At 47.2% G+C, this 16,576-nt stretch overlaps 1 long non-coding RNA gene across 1 annotated transcript; it reads left to right on the top strand.

The window, feature by feature from the left end:
* The first annotated feature begins 7,345 nt into the window (after window positions 1–7,345).
* LOC119024260 lies at window positions 7,346–9,783 on the top strand. Its single transcript, XR_005076431.1, has 3 exons — window positions 7,346–7,457; window positions 7,630–7,763; window positions 8,620–9,783. It is a non-coding gene; the product is annotated as an uncharacterized LOC119024260 (long non-coding RNA).
* Window positions 9,784–16,576: the final 6,793 nt, after the last annotated feature.

Here is a 16,576-nt window from a genome sequence, read left to right as displayed (position 1 = left end):
TCACAGCTAGCGCATGAACACGCTCGCGACCCTGAGAACGACCCACTTAGCGTCGTCCTGCCTCCATGCGTTCAGCCTCTGCGCCCCCCGACACCAATGAAGGTTCACACCACGCTTCACACAGCAGCGAGTGTGTGAGTGTGAGAGAGAGGATGGAAAGTTGAAGGTGATGTTAGAAGTTAACGTGAGTAATATGACACCTGCGCTGATAGTGTGACTTCAGCATCCCTCCTGCAGCCTCAGCAACTCAGGAGTAAAGCTGCTGTTTCCTTCTGCAGCGACGCCACAGAAAGATTTATAGACGAGACGTGAGGGAGAACAAGAGGCGATGATGCTCAGACATGTTGAGCTCCAGCTTCATCATTCATCGTGAACCCAAACGGACCGGACCGGACCGGCCCGGCCCGGCTCTCGCTTGTTGTTTTCCTGCTCTAGTGGCCGAAGACGCTCAGACGAGGGATGTTAGTTAATTGCTCTTATCATCGAGCTTCAAACAGAGTTCTCATTCTCCTGTGAGAACAGCTTGTTTATTCAATTATGGAAAAAAAGAGTTTGCATTAATATTGTACATATTAAAATTCTGTAAAATTTCTCCTTCAGAACTGCAACAAGAACCCTGCATGAAGAATTTCTGAACATGAGCGTCTCTGTTTCACACCGCAGCTCGTTTAAAGATCAGACCGGTCCAACACCGGTCCGATCTTTAAACGGGGAGCTGTGAGGACCATCAGCTGTGGTGTTGACTGTTTGAATGTGTTGATACAGTAAGAATATGACTCGCAGCAGAAAGCTGATTGGTCCTCCTCAGCGTGTGATGATGTCATCACCCTGAGGGCCCGGTGCTGTTGGATTTTTCAGTCCGTCTCTGTGTTCCTCATTCAGATTGAGGAGTGAATTGGAAACACCTGATGAAACTCTGATGTAAACGCGGCTGAACGTTCTGCTCCGGGCTGCTGGAGGCGGCTCTGGCAGAACTACACAGCCTCCATGTCTCATCTGACACGTTTCACCAAAATAAAGCCTGTTTGATGCCGACATGCTTCACAGGACAAATCCAGCGTGACTCTGTGTTTTCTCATTTGATATATTCTCCATCCCTTTAATGTTCCTTCTGAGTAAAGATCGTCTTAATCAGTTTAGTCAAAGATTTCGGCTCACTGGTCTGTAAATCCATCACGTGAGAGCAGCCAGTTGCATCACAACATTAATGTCAGGATGTAAATATTTTTTTAAAGGATTTTGTTAAAATAAAATCTCAGAATATGTGATGAAAGTTAAACCAGGACTAGAAAATAATCTGAGTGTAGGAATGAAGAGGTGTTCATGAAGCTTCGGACTCACAGACAACAAGTTTCTGTCAATAAAACACTGATTTTAGGTTTAGGTTTAGGTTTCGGGAAGTTCTTCAGGTTTTACTGAATATTCAAAATGTATATTTAAACTTGCCACTTCTAAGAATATTTTGCAGAATATTTTTCATCTCCCACTGAACGCTTGTTATGAGATGTGGACATGCAGGAAAGGACAAAGTTTTGTGAGTCAGGTTGTTGTGTAACATAAAGACATTGTTAGTGTTGTGAGTCGGTCTGTTGATCAGCAGGCGGCTGGTATCACCATCACTGAGAGCAAACAAAGCCGGCTCAGCGAAGTCACGACTCTTCTCTGTTCTGGTGCCTCAGTGGTGAAACAAAGTCCCGGCCAACGTCAGGATGGAAGAGTTATTCTCTGTCTTCCACAAAAGACTCGTGTCGCTGTCGTGGTTTCTCTCTTGTGACAAAAGTACTTATTGTAGGTTTCTTTGGAGAAAAGCATCTGCTAAAGGCCCAAAATGTAAATGTAAATGTAAATGTGAATGTGAGCAGCGGTACTTTCCCCTTTAAACACACAGCTGAGGCCAAGCAGACACACCGAGCTTCAGCCACTCAGTCTCAGCGAGCAGAGGAGGATCAGCAGCAGTCGGCCGGTCAGGAAGGACAGCTGCAGCTGAAGAGGGCGCTGTGTTTACTGGGGAAACTGCAGGATGTCATCCACAGTGGACACACAATACAATTCTCTGTATTGTTCACACACTGTTTACTTTTGCTCCCGAACAATTAAGTTACATCTAATCTCATCTCAGGCTTTAGGAAAAGATCAAACGTATTAAAATGAAGTTTAACCGGTTCAGTCTTTCATTGTTTCTGCCCGTGTTGTCTTGGGTTGCAGTGTGTTTTCCCTCCTCCGCCTCTGTTATGTTGAGAGAAATCGGAAACAGAGCATCCAATGTGCTTCTGGTGATGAAGGAGTGAAGTCATCCAGCGGAGGACGGCAGGTTCACAGCTGCTTCACCGCAGGAAGCTACGAACGAGAAGACGTGACTTTCCTCTGCTCTGTTTGCTCTCTCTCCAGCCGAGCAACAACACAGTTACTCACCCAGAAAGAGACGGCAGGGGAGAGAAGGGGGAGACAAACTGTTTCTCATCTTCTGCAGCTGCACTTTCAATCAGTTCCTCTTCCCTCCCTCCATCCTCACACCTTCAGTCCTCACGTGCTTCCTTTTCTTCTTCCCTGCTTCCTCGTCTTCATCGCTCCTTCATTTTTATTCCTTCCCCTTTGCTCACGTCTCCTCACTATGTTTACCTCCCTTTGTCCTGCATCGTCTCCTTCCTACTTATGTGTTTGGTAAGTGGGGACATTTTGGCCGGTCCTTCAAAGGCCTGTATGTGTGCGTGTGTGTGTTTGTTCAGATGCAGGGTGACGGCGGACATGAAAGGCCGGCTGGACGCCTCAATGAACCCACGACACCGACCTGCAAGTATCACCTTCTGACATCCAGCAGTGTGTGTGTGTGTGTGTGTGTGTGTGTGTGTGTGTGTGTGTGTGTGTGTGTGTGTGTGTGTAGCAGCAGGTGGTATGTGGGTCACATTCCCAGAGTAAAAAAAAAAGTTCACAGTTTAGTGTGAGGTCGGTGTTTTGTTTTGTTTTTTTTTAAAATTGTGTCGTGGTGCGTTCAAGGCCGTGCTGCAGGACGCAGCGGTCTGGGATCCAATCAGATAGAAATTCTAAGTGATAATAACTTTATTTTTATTACACCTTTCAAAAACAAAGGTACAAAATGCTTTTCAATAGAAAAAAAATTATAGAATGACGATAATAAAGATCAATTAAGAAGAAGAGATTTAAGGAGGACAACAGTCTGACAGCGAACGCCAGTCAAGCATCAGTTTGATATTGTACTTTTTGTCTGACAGCTGCGAAATGCGTGAGAGCTCTTCCTTCAGTTACTGAAGGATCTGATGACTTCTTCCTCTACAAACTAATGTAATAATCAAATGAAAAGCCAAAACATAAATGAATAAAGTTGCTGCCCAGTAAACAGCTCAGCAGCTGCAGTCAGAGTCGTTATTGTTCTCACTGATTAATCTGCAGACATGAGGCAGTAAAACTGAGAGAAACTGCTCACAGAGGACGAGGATGTTAATGAACGAGCGGTCGGCGAAGGTGAACATCTGCTAACAGCCGACGAGACACCATAGACGGAGGGAGGCTCAATTTAGTAGAGGAGACAAAAGACCTCATACTCTGTCCAGTATGTAGAAGCAGAAGTTCATATACAGCTTGTTTCCTCCAGCACAGTAACAGAGTTCAGGCTCTGACATGGACTCAGAGTATCAGAGTAAAAAGTCTCCCTCTGAAGGACATTTGTGCTCAAAGCTAACTGAAGCTCACGTCATATTAATAGAATTCAAAGACTATTAAAGTTAAAGGTAGAATCAGTAGGATTTGTCCCAGCTGTTCCTGAACGCACCACACAGACAGTTGATTGTTGAGTCTCATTCCCAGGACGTCAAATAGACACATGTTGGGTTGGTAAAGCGTCCCGAGCAGCAACAAAGAGAGAAAATCAGAAACTCTCTGCAGATACGAGACACTAACACGCCTTTTCTCCACATTCCAGCCTCCCTCTCTGTCTGTTTACGGCTTCTTACGGCTTTTACGTCTTTGTCTCGTCTCGCTGCGTCTGATTGGTCCACATCAGTCTGCTGATGTTGGGAAATAACAAGAATCCAGAATTCAGCTCAGATGCATCAAACTAAAGTAACGAGGCTGTTCTGAAGCTGAGAGGAGGAGAAAGTTCAGGTGTATTTGTACTTAGTTACTTCCTGCCTCTGTGTGTTCACATTGTTTCAGATTAATATTTAAAGGTTTCCAGAGATTTAGTGAAATAAATGTCGAATGGTCAAAATCAATCTTGAGCCAAACCTACTGGATCCTACACTTCCCATGATGCAACTGTACAACTCTGGAGCCAGTATTGATTACTTGGGTTTATTGTTGCATTTGATTAGATTCATTTTAGTGCTCCTCATCATAAATGTGTGAAGTGATCTGCTGCCTCAGAGTCCGGCCGGGTCCAGCCGGTGATGGTGGGAGCGGTGTGACTGGTGGAGGAGGTGGAGGAGGAGGTGAGGATGGAGGGGTTCAGTGGCGTCCTCTGGCTGTCCTGCTGTTCATCAAAATGAAACGAGCTCATAAATCCCAACGACAGGAAGTAGGCTCCGCGGCGTTTCGAGGCACAAACAGCTCGAGTTTAAACGGCGGAGGATTTAAGCGAGGAGCGTGATTGGTCGGCGCTGTGGGAGCGCTCAGACGCTGGCAGGTTTACGAGGCCGGCTGCTGCAGCCTTCTGTTGGAGGTCCAGAGAGCAGACCATCGTCGGCGTGATTGACGCTGCCGGAGTTTGGACTGGAAGAGCTGCAGTTCACCTTGACTTCAGGAGGGAGTCACTTCCTGTGTCACAGTGTAAGTGGACCCCACTGGCTCCGGTCTGAACACTTTGGTCTGTTAGTGCCTGTGTTCTGTTCTGGTAGAGTTCTATCACACGTCTGTTGGTCGTGAGCTGGATCAAACTACATCCAGTCTCCGGATGGCCCTGGGAATATATCCTCACTTTCTTTAACATTGTTAGATTCTTAATTTCTCAGGGATAAAAAAAATCAGACTTCTGGTGTATTTCTTGTGCTGGGACCGATGGCCCAAGTCCAAATCGGTCCCTGCAGACTCTCTTTGAGTGGCTCTTAAATATAGATTCACCGACACGCTTCAGGACGAGGTCGTCATCTCTGGCACACACAGGAGCAAAGACATAAAATCACCTATCTCTGCAGATTTCTATTTCTTATTCTGTCTATACATTGTTTATTTCACTAATTATATTTGCATATAATTGTTTTTATCGTGTTGTCCAGACAGCATAGACTCTTTTTCTACTTGTATGTTGGAAATAATGTCCCTTCCTGGATGAAGCAGCTGTAATTTCACAGTAAGCCTGTGAGATGGAAATCCTTAATTAATCAAATAAAACTCACTCCTAGCTTTTACCATTTTTAATCTGATTGGGTCCACAGTAACTGAAATTACACAAGACTGAATCAAAGCCAAGCAACATGTTTTATTAACTTCTTAACTTTAATTTCATCGTGTGTGCACAAAAATAAACACTAGACAGTTTATTGATTACACTCAGAAAATGACAGGCGGACTCAACATGGCGGTCCGACCACATGAACGTGCAGAAGCTCGCGGTCCGGTCCGGTCCGGCTCCAACAGAGCCGCTCATTGATCCACAACGCTGGCGTCCATCTCTGTGTTCACATAAAGACGTTTTATCTGTCAGATATTTGTATTAAACAGTGTTTAAACACGGATGTCAACAATACTTTAAATTGAAATCGTCTTTATCATCTTTAAATGTCTTCAGCACATCTGTGAGACTTCACTCTGTTTCAGGACTGGAAAAAAGCAAAGGCTCATGGGAGATCTCCAGCCAGACGGAGCCAAGTGAGCGTTTGGACGAGTTCCACGCTGCTCGCCACTGAGACCTTTTCTGCCCACACGACGCGGCGGCCATCTTGTTTTTCCTTTGTGGAGAGACACTGAAGAGCGTCCAGCTCACAGGAAGGCTCAGAGGTCAGAGGTCAGATAACTCCAGACAAGAGATTCATTTTTCACCTCTCAGGTTATTTGCCAAGACGATAAATACAGCCGGAGGAGGAGAGGAGGACTTTATATCCTCAGGAGGAGGAGAGGAGGACTTTATATCATCAGGAGGAGGAGAGGAGGACTTTATATCATCAGGAGGAGGAGAGGAGGACTTTATATCCTCAGGAGGAGGAGAGGAGGACTTTATATTATCAGGAGGAGGAGAGGAGGACTTTATATCATCAGGAGGAGGAGAGGAGGACTTTATATCATCAGGAGGAGGAGAGGAGGACTTTATATCCTCAGGAGGAGGAGAGGAGGACTTTATATCCTCAGGAGGAGGAGAGGAGGACTTTATATCATCAGGAGGAGGAGAGGAGGACTTTATATCATCATCAGGAGGAGGAGAGGAGGACTTTATATCATCAGGAGGAGGAGAGGAGGACTTTATATCATCATCAGGAGGAAGAGAGGAGGACTTTCTATCATCAGGAGGAGGAGAGGAGGACTTTATATCATCAGGAGGAGGAGAGGATGAGGAGGCGCTCTGTTGCTCCTGCCATCTCTGATGAACACAAACAGCTGCCCGCCGCTCGCCAGCCGCCGTCGGGTCGATGCAGAATCAGCCGGCCGGTCCAGATCAGCGGCGTTGTCATGGGGACCACATTGATCGAGGTGGTCGCTCTTTTTTTGTTCTTGTTTGTTCTGCGGCTGGAAACATGCAGAGACGTCGATACTGACTCCAGGTCTGTTTGTAGCCTTTTCCAGATGAATCATTTCTAATCGTGGACGTGTGACTCTGATCAGCTGAGCCGCTCACACACACGTGACGGCCTGAGGTCGATAATTCAGCTCTGATCTGACGATGATAATAACACCTGGCTGCTGTTCAGTCCCTACAGCAGGTGTCCTCTGATTATTAAAGGGTCATTTCACATGTTTAAGGGTGTTTACAGGTCTTTTCTCCTGTCACTCCGCCTCCTGTTCGTGATGTGGGTCAAAGGTTGCCGTCTCGGCTGCCCTCTGAACGACCTCGTCAGTACGCAGCCTGTCAGACACCGCTGAGCCTCCCAGACAGCCCTCCTCCTCCCCTCCTCCCCTCCTCCCCTCCTCTTCGTCCCCTCCTCCCCCCCTCCTCGTCCCCTCGTCCCCTCCTCCTCCTCCCCTCCTCCCCTCCGCCTCGTCCCCTCGTCCCCTCGTCCCCTCCTCCTCGTCCCCTCCTCCCCTCCTCCCCTCCTCCCCCGTGCTGTCTCCTGCTCAGGCGCCGCATCGCCGTCTCGCGATTGGGTGTGATCCTGGCTGGTAACCATGGCGACGGTTACCGGGGCCAGCCAGCAGCAGAGGACTGTTGAAGGACAGAGGATGGAGAGAGGGAGGGGTGGTGATAATAACAGTGTGTGTGTGTGTGTGTGTGTGTGTGTGTGTGTGTGTGTGTGGGAGATGGGGGGGTTCACAAGGTGGAGACAGCCAGCTGTGCCCTCAGAGGTGGGCCACAGGTGTGTGTGTGTGTGTGTGTGTGTGTGTGTGTGTGTGTGTGTGTGTGTGTGTGTGAATGAGGTAATCTCAGGGGAAGAGTCGCTGCTGGTGCTGATCCGTCTTTGTTTCTGTCTCTGTGTCTGCTGGCACATCGTCTCCATCGTGACACTGAAGGTGTATTTCACGTTGCAGTGAGTCGATCCAGTTCAGGATGTCGTCTGAGACTCGAGAGGCGTTCAGGAGTTCATCGCTTCGTCGTTGAGGCGCCAAACGGCTTCACTCACTCTTGTATTTATTCTCATTCTCTCACCAAACAGGAAGCATGCGTACGTCATCTGTTCATCAGTCATCCTCAAACTGTTTACTATAAATGTCTTTAAACACACCTCCAGTCACCTGGTTTGGATTTAAAGGAGAACTGTGGTCGATTTAATCATGCAGCTTCATTGCTCAAGCTCCCCTTGACTTGCCAGTACTGAAGACGTGAACACATTTGGTCCAACCATCACAGGGCACCGTGAACGGAGCGTGTCCTCCGGTAGCTAGACCGAACTAGTCAATCCGTCGAGTGTGTGCTTAACAGGCTTGACAGGCTATTGTAAGGCTCATGGCTCATGACAGGCTGTAACATGGACATGTACATTATGAACAGAAAAACGAAAATGCTGGAATACGTTTCTATCTCTGACAGCGAGGGAGTGAGCACACGCTCGACGGATTGACTAGTTTGGTCTAGCTACCGGAAGACACGGATGTCAACAAACCGGTATGTAGCTCCTTGTACAAACACACTGTTTTAACTACTTTATTATTCATTTTGAGTCATACACGCTGCAGTGCTGTGTTGTAAGGTGTCTGCTGATGTTGCATAACTTTTGGGGTGAGATGTGGAGCATGTTAACAAGCTTAAAACACAGTGTAAAGTTCTGACCCTATGCTGTTAGCTGTCAATGCTAACGCTCCATTCACAGAGCCCTGTAATGGTTGGACCAAATGTGTTCACGTCTTCAGTACTGGCAAGTCAAGGGGAGCTTGAGCAATGAAGCTGCATGATTAAACTGACAGAAATTCTCCTTTAAAGAAAAATCATTTTATTGATAATGAATGTTGGAAGTTAACAAAGAGGAAGAAGAAGAACTGCAAACACCTTGAACTTGAAGTAATGTTTCATCACTTCAGCAGATGAAGCAGCAGGAAGTGACAGAAGCGACTCCTGGAGGAGGAGACGGGCTTCATCATCGCAGGTCAGAGCATCAGAACATCAGAACATCAGAAGATCGGAACGCTCCCTGAAAACTCAGCCTCACTGTAAATACACACTTTAACATCCTCCAACAACACAAAGCAGCTGTTGCATCATGTGACACAGACATTATGTGGAGCCGGTCAAACAAAACAAGAAGACATCTTTATAAACACATCTTGATATAATAATCTGTGTGGAAAGTGACTTCTGGTGTTTATTCCTCCAGGAGCTCGGGTTCTGTCCACAGAACGACGTATTGATTGTCTGATATTTGCATTTAAAAGGCATCAACACCACGAACACGGCAGAGAGGAGAAGATCAGTGTGTTCATGTGCTGTAAACATGTTTCTGACTCTGTAACGTAGACTCTCTTCTGGAGGCTGAGTGGCCGTCGGAGGAGCTGCAGTTCTGGGTAGTTCAGCTTCATGTCTCAGCCCGGACTGTCCCATCCCAGCCACCGTACCTCCGCCTGCAGACGCTGCTGTGTGCCTTGGCTGTCAGTCAACCGGCTTCAAACACTGGCAGTGTCGTCACACGGCCGGGTTAGATTCCTCACAGGCTGTCAGACGGCCTCTTGAGAAACACAAAATGTAAACTCTGATAACAGACTGTCAGTATTTTAATAGACGTGCTCCGACATGCTTGACAGGTCCGCGGAGATAAACGCCTTCCCGACTCTGCGCCGCCATCTGTCAGAGACGGCAGCTTCAGTGATCCACAGGAGGCAGTCGTCTCTGAGGTCCTCGTGCTAATCTCTCCTTTAAAAACTCTTCACGCCTTTCAGTCTGACGCTCGGTGACGTTATCAGTGCAGGAATCATCTGTCGGCGTCAAACTCTCAGCGATCCGTCCCGACGCTTGGCTGACATGTGATGCTGTGTTACCATGACAACCCCGGGGGTCAGATCGGGCCCACGTCTCGCCGTCCTCGCTCCCATCAAAACAAAACAAATAATAATACAATCAATGAGGTCAGAGTCTGCAGACACGCTCGCTCAGAGCCACGAGGCCGTAACTCGAGCTAACATGTAGGACGACATCATCTTCAGATCAGAGCTCAGTGGATCAGAAACACAAACTTATAACTGAGCAACACACACCTCCTGTTGCAGCTCGGATCAGTTGACGAGGCTCTCTGGGCTCACCATGAGGGTCATATCACACACACACACACACACACACACACACACCCACTCGGACTGGACACTGTGTTCTCAGTACAGCTCTGTTTGCAGGGAGTCGGCTCACACACGTCTATAAATGTCCGACTGTGGTTTCTGCTCCACTTCCAGTTTGGTGTTTTGGTTCCAACCAGAGCACTTGGATTTAAAAGTCAAGTCAGTCGTCTGCTTTTCATTCAGAGTCTCGGCTGCTGACATTCAGTCCTCATCAGACTGTACGGGTGACGTTAACAAGAACTCCGTCAGCTCACTGAACCAAAACTCTCGAACAAATGCATGACTGTAACGTTTGGTTTGCCTTCATGTGCGATAGCGTGACTTCCTCCTCCTCAAAGCTTTTATCTGCAGTCCGTCTGCAGCCGCTGCTTCTCACCGTGAAGTCAGAGTTTATCCAGCTGCAGCACCAACCTGAAGGAAGTTGAATGTCCAAATATGGTTCGTGCAGAGTTTCAGAGGCAGCGCCGGAGAAGAGACCAGGACATCTTCATGTTCGTGGCTCAGAGTTATAGAGTGAAAGTCATAAACTGTTGTTCGTCATCAGGTTATCCTTGTTTCTTTGCCTTAAACCACATGTTTGATTTACTTCTGATCTACTCGTCTTCTGCAGCGGCACCGTTCTCTGCAACATGATTGGCCGATATGTTTCCGAAGCAGACGATTGGCTTTTTGATAGGAAGCAGCAGAATATGTTTCGTATCGACCTCAGTGACCCGACTCGACAGTAAGTAAGAGTCGGTTTGATTTGTTGTTTTGGGGAAAGAGACTCTGAGCTCTGAGCTCCGTCACATCACAGATTAAACATTTACAGTGGAAAACAGAGTCGGCTCAGCAGCTCCTGACTTATTCACCACAGACTGTGATGTTCCTCCCTCGTGTCTCGTGTATCCGGCCTGGATGACAGCAAGTGTGGGAAAGAGAGGCCGTTCATCAGAGGGCGTGGTGCACACGTGTTCTGACCCATTGTGTCGCAGAGCGGGTCGATTTCACCTGGTGTCACATCCAGATTCCCTCCAGGATGACGTATTCTGTGATGAGCTGCCAGGTAGCTTTAGTTTCCCAAAGCGATCGGCTTCCTGTCCTAAAGACAGCGACCGTGACTAAACAGCCAGAAGTGTCTCTTGTTAGCAGGCTAACGCTACGTGCCAGGTGTGGCTACAGTTCCTGACCAAGATGTGAAGGTGTCGGCTGAAAGCTTTGGTTTGTCTGGACTGTCAGAGGGGAGTTCAAGCAAACTTCATCACAATGACAGTTTTTCTTAAAGGGATATTCCGGTGTATGTTTAATCCACAGTCTAACACACCGAGTAAGACCTCCCCTCGAGAGATCAAGTTTGCAGTTAGTTATGAAGTTTTAGCAACCTCAGACGAGTCGATTACCGAGTGCAGTAGAGTTCTGCAGCTCAAGGATGAAAATGTTTGATTATTAATGCATGGAAATGCAATCAAAGTTCATTTATGACTTACCTGCCAGTTTATAACAGTTATTATCGAGAGCTGTCAGGGAAAAGAACAGAATTGAGCATTTCTAACTGCACTCGGTAATCGACTCGTCAGGGCTTCCACACAACAGGAAGCTGCTGCAGGAGAGTGGTGAGCTGTGTTCACTTTACAATAGAAATCCAGCTAAGCTAGCAGACGTTTGATGCCTCGATGTGCTGGGACTCTGTTTGTACTGTTGCTGAAGTTTGGTGCTGTTCTGAAAATTATTTGTGGCTTTTTGATGGTGGTTTCTTGTTGGAGGCGATACTGCAGTGTGTTGTTATCGTGAGGTCATTTCTGAGGTTGCTAAAACTACGTAAGCTAGCGGTCTCTCGGGGGGGTCTCACTCAGTGTCACGGTGTCATTAAACTCACACCGGAATATCCCTTTAAACGTCCCGTTGCTGTTTGATCTGTGTGGTTTCAGGACGGTTCAGTCGTGGTGGCGGGAGCACAACGCTTATTGTTCTCATGTTTTTGGTGAATTGACCCTTTAAATGTGTCGGAGAACTTCCCCAGATGAAGATTCAGAGTCACAAAGCGTTCATTGTTCATGTTTCGTGACACACACATGCTGTGTGTTGATGCCCGCCCCCCCACACACACATCTGGAATCAGTTGGTTTGGCGGCCGTGTTTGTTTACAGTCGGTGAAAAATGGCCGCCGGTCTTTGATGCGCCGCGGCGGTGTGTTGACCGGTAATGTACATACACACTAACTGTGGCCTCACTGTTTGAATCATTTGATCGTGGCAGCGTTTATAAATCACAGACATGTTCAGAACCACCCACGTCTAACGTTCGCTCTCACTGCGGCGATGACGGATCGACAACACGCACAGTTCGTCAGCTGCACGTCCACATGTTCAGAGTTTCACACCACAGTCGTATCTGTACTGAACCCTGGACGATGTGTGTCTGTGAGTAGAGCTGATGATCAGTTCAGCTCCACATCCTCAGTTTGGTCCAAAGCATGTGAATTTTACATGCAGTGTTGTATAAATACTGTATGAAAAGCGACTGGTTTTGAATTTCTTTTCAACCTTGACTTTTTTTAAACATCCTTTCATCAGGAAAAAAATGCTCCCTTGGCTGCTGAGACGCTGACCAAAGTTTGAGACTGTGTTTCAACATTAGTAAGTGTGACACCACTGATTATTTTAAGGAAACCTCAGGGCAGTTTACAGCCATTTGTGTGGCGTCAACAAACAGATATTTTGGCAGGAAGTCGGGACGTCCCCAGACAATTATTTTAAGCTGAAAAAACAGTTTAGTTTTCCATCAAGTTTTTGTCTTCTTCTGTCTTTTACGTCCTTGTCATCCACATCAGTCTGCTGATCCAGAATTCACCTCAGATGCATCAAACTAAAGTAACAAGGCTGTTCTGAAGCTGTGAGGAGCGTTAGTGATCCTGCCTCAGTCAAACATACTCGTCCTTATCGTCCAGTCAGATTCGACGTGTGTGTGTGTGTGTGTGTGTGTGTGTGTGTGTGTGTGTGTGTGGTGAGTCAGTGAGGGAATAACATTCCTCAGTGTTACCACACTGATGATGAGTGCGGTTCAGACGGTCCACATGAACTCCAGCGAGCCGGCCTGCAGCGGTCAGTAACGAGGAGAGATCTCTGAATATTACAACGAGTCGTTTCAGGACGCGGTCGTGGAAAATCACAACCAATCAGAAGAAACAGCACCCCGTCCACACGCTGTCACCTTCACCTGCAGTCAGAGACGTTAAATAACCACGTTCAGCAGCAACCTGATGATGTCTCTGTACTAAACTGACCTGTCGAGGGTGTAAATCTGGTCTGAGATCAGGGTGTGATGCGTTCTCAGTGTGTTTCTGTGTTTGTTTCTCTGTTTTAAACTGTCAGTTGTTAAGCAGAATGATCATTTTAAGATGAGGGAGCAGGAAACATCTTTAGGCCTGAATCAAATGCACAGCCTCAAATCTGCGACAGTCAAACTTTGTTTTTCTGATCATCGTATTTCCTGTGTGTTCTGTCCGTGTTCAGCAGGTAATCAGGCCGTGAACGCCGCTGATGTCGGCGGACGTCATCGTGTCTCCTCTCTGCAGCTCCGTGGGGATTTTTTCTGTGTCTGAGGAGATTCTGCTCGGTAACCCGTCGCCATGGAAAAGACACCTGCGCTGTGATTGGCTGAGAGCTGCAGCTGGAGGTGTGCGGGGGTATCTTCTGTCAGACAGATGAGGTGGTCATCTGTGTTACATAATGGCCCGGTGTGTCGTTCAGGCTCGTTCAGAACCAGCTGAAACAGATGAACAGATGAAAGTTCAGCCTTCACACTGGACGAGCAGAGGTGTTGGGTTAGATCCTCACATTAACATCAGGCACTAATTCATCTGTCGACTCCTTCATCTGTGAAACACACTGACTCTGTTTGGAATTTATTTGTCAACACCACCTGAGTAAAAGATTTTCTGCCCGGTTGATTATCAGATTCACATGCAGCAATCATTTTTTTAAAAAATGCTATTTTGGCTCTGATGCAGCTTGTAATCTGCAAGGTAACTAGTTACTAAATCAAATAAATGTAGTGGAGTAAAATGTGCAATATTTGCCTCCAAAGTGCCATAAAGTGGTAGAAGCTGAAAATACTCAAAATGACATGTGGCTTCTCTCAGCCTGATGGGAGTGAAGCTGCTGTCATGACAAATGTTACTTTAATATCGTTTCAGAATCAGAAACACTTTACTGATCCCAGTGGGGGAGTAAATGTGTTGGCAGCTTAAATTAGTTACTAATAAAGTTAAAACAAGAAAAATTGCTAGAAGTTGATCTTTCTCTTAAACTCAACTGAATGATGTTCGAGCAGCTGATGCAGAAAAGAGTAAACAAGCCAACATCTTTAACTCAAACACAGAATCACAGAATTGCGCTGAAGAGAGGCTAAAATATTAGCATGTTTCCATCACGGCCAATCAGGACTGAACACTGATCGTTCACACTAAAGACAACAGCCAGATGTTAGTGGGTGTTGGTTGTTTTGTTGTGCAGTGTGAAGGGGTCTCACTTCACCTCCTCCTCCTCCTCCTCCTCCTGTCTGCAGCGTCCTCCAGGGTCGACCAGAGGAGCCTTTAATACAATCACTTCCAGCCGAGAGCCATAATTTCATTCTGCCACTCTCTGTCGGTGGGTAGATGAGAATAAACGGGGGCGCTGCACCTGGAGAATACAGAATGGATCGGAGAGTGTAGGTTAAAAATAGCCGAGGATGAGGAGGGAGGGAGGACGCGTGACTCTGTCCTCCTCCAGCAGAGAGGCCTGTGGTTTACATCTGAACCTCGAGCTGCTCTGGGAGACGAGCGGATGGTGTTTTTTTTTTCCTTGGAAGACATCGGTTTGAACCCAACGCTGGCTTCCTCGATAAGACGCTGCGGCGCTGTGGATTGAAGTCAGATGTGCGGGCGCAGTTGGCAGCGCGTCCGCCCTGATGAATAAGTGGTTTCAGTGTTTTATAACGATCAGAGGATGTGGACTGAAGTGTTCTTCGAAAGCTGAGATCTTAGCACACACACTCGAACACACAGAGAGCTGAACTTAAAGTGTAACAGCTGGTTCGATATAGACGGAAAGACGACAACTGAGATAAGAGAGGAGATAGGAGAGGAGGACTTTATATCCTCAGGAGGAGGAGAGGAGGACTTTATATCATCAGGAGGAGGAGAGGAGGACTTTATATCATCAGGAGGAGGAGAGGAGGACTTTATATCATCAGGAGGAGGAGAGGAGGACTTTATATCATCAGGAGGAGGAGAGGAGGACTTTATATCCTCAGGAGGAGGAGAGGAGGACTTTATATCCTCAGGAGGAGGAGAGGAGGACTTTATATCATCAGGAGGAGGAGAGGAGGACTTTATATCCTCAGGAGGAGGAGAGGAGGACTTACTGTTTGGATCAACTTTTCTCTAAATATGGGAACTTGCCCTTCCAGATCTGATTTAAAGTTTCCTGTCTTTTCCATTCTGTGTTTTGGAGCTGAGGAGGCGTCTCAGGCCAACACGACCCTTCTCACTCCAGCTCTTACTCTTGTTTACCTGTAAGAAAAGCTCAGTTCATTTCACCTGCGTGATTCAGAAAACTTCCTAGGTGAAAGTGGACCTGAGGACTGTAGTCCAGACTAACCTGCAGCCCACCAGCCCTTGTGTTGTCCTCATTAGCCTGCCCTGGGATCAGCACACATTCACATTTAGACGAGTTTTAACCGTCGCCAAAGACTGAGAGATTGGAAAGTGTCCCAGCGTCCCGCCTGCCAGCAACCAGAACTAACAGTCGATGCAGAAATCAGATTCTTCTTTTTTCTCTTATTTTACTCTAATAAATCTCCACAGACTAAACGGAGTCCAAGAATTACACTTGGCTCAACTGAGCTGAGCTGGAAAGGTTTCAGCCGTAAACCGTAAGCTTTCAGTCAATCTGACAGACCTCCCCAGTCATCCAGGTCTCAGTTCCCCCTCCCTCTGCTGCTCACCCCTCTCAAGGAATGCTTAACTCCTGGGTTTTGAGTTTTTTGTGTGTGAGAGAGCTCAAAGCATTCATCTTTCTGGCTCATAACAGAAACAGGACGGAGCTGTGTAACCGGAGAAAAGAGAGTCTCGGTCATTGAAGCTTCTCCTCGAGGCCAAAATGAGAAACAAATGGCGGCTTCTCTGTTAGCCATCGCTGCTGGCTCGCTTCCCAGACTCCTCGTCCTCTGGAGGCTGGCGTCTGTTCCCTCCAACAACATGAAAAACCTGCATCAGCAATAAAGGAAAGAGAGACAGACACTCTTCAGCTCACAAGGTATCACACCACACGTTCGTTTTGCCTTATCGGGGAGGATTCATCTCAGCTGCTTCAGGTCCTGCCAAGAGCAAGAAGAAGGGGTTTGTTTTAAACTAAAGTAGAATGTGAAGGATGGAGGAATGAACTCACTACAGTTCACACATCTGCTACATCACACCTCCTGATAACACCAGTGCTAAGAGGCCACACTGAGTTTCCTCCATCGGGTGGCTGAGCTCGGCCTTGGAGATAGTGTGAGGAACGTGGAGTGAAGCCGCTGCTCCCTCGAGTTGAAAGGACTCAGTTGAGGCGGTTCAGCCTCTGATCAGGATGCCTCCTGGGCACCTCCCACCTCGCTGGAGAGATTTCATACCTCATCTGGCCTGGGATCATCTTGGGATCCCCTAGAAGGAGTTGGGAAGAATTGCTGGAGAACAAGGACGTCTGGAACACCC

The sequence above is a fragment of the Acanthopagrus latus genome, chromosome 1 (assembly GCF_904848185.1).
Source record: "Acanthopagrus latus isolate v.2019 chromosome 1, fAcaLat1.1, whole genome shotgun sequence".
NCBI classification, from domain to species: Eukaryota; Metazoa; Chordata; class Actinopteri; order Spariformes; family Sparidae; genus Acanthopagrus; species Acanthopagrus latus.
The sequence above is the reverse complement of the archived record's forward strand: the minus strand, read 5'-3'. Positions and strand labels throughout refer to the sequence as shown.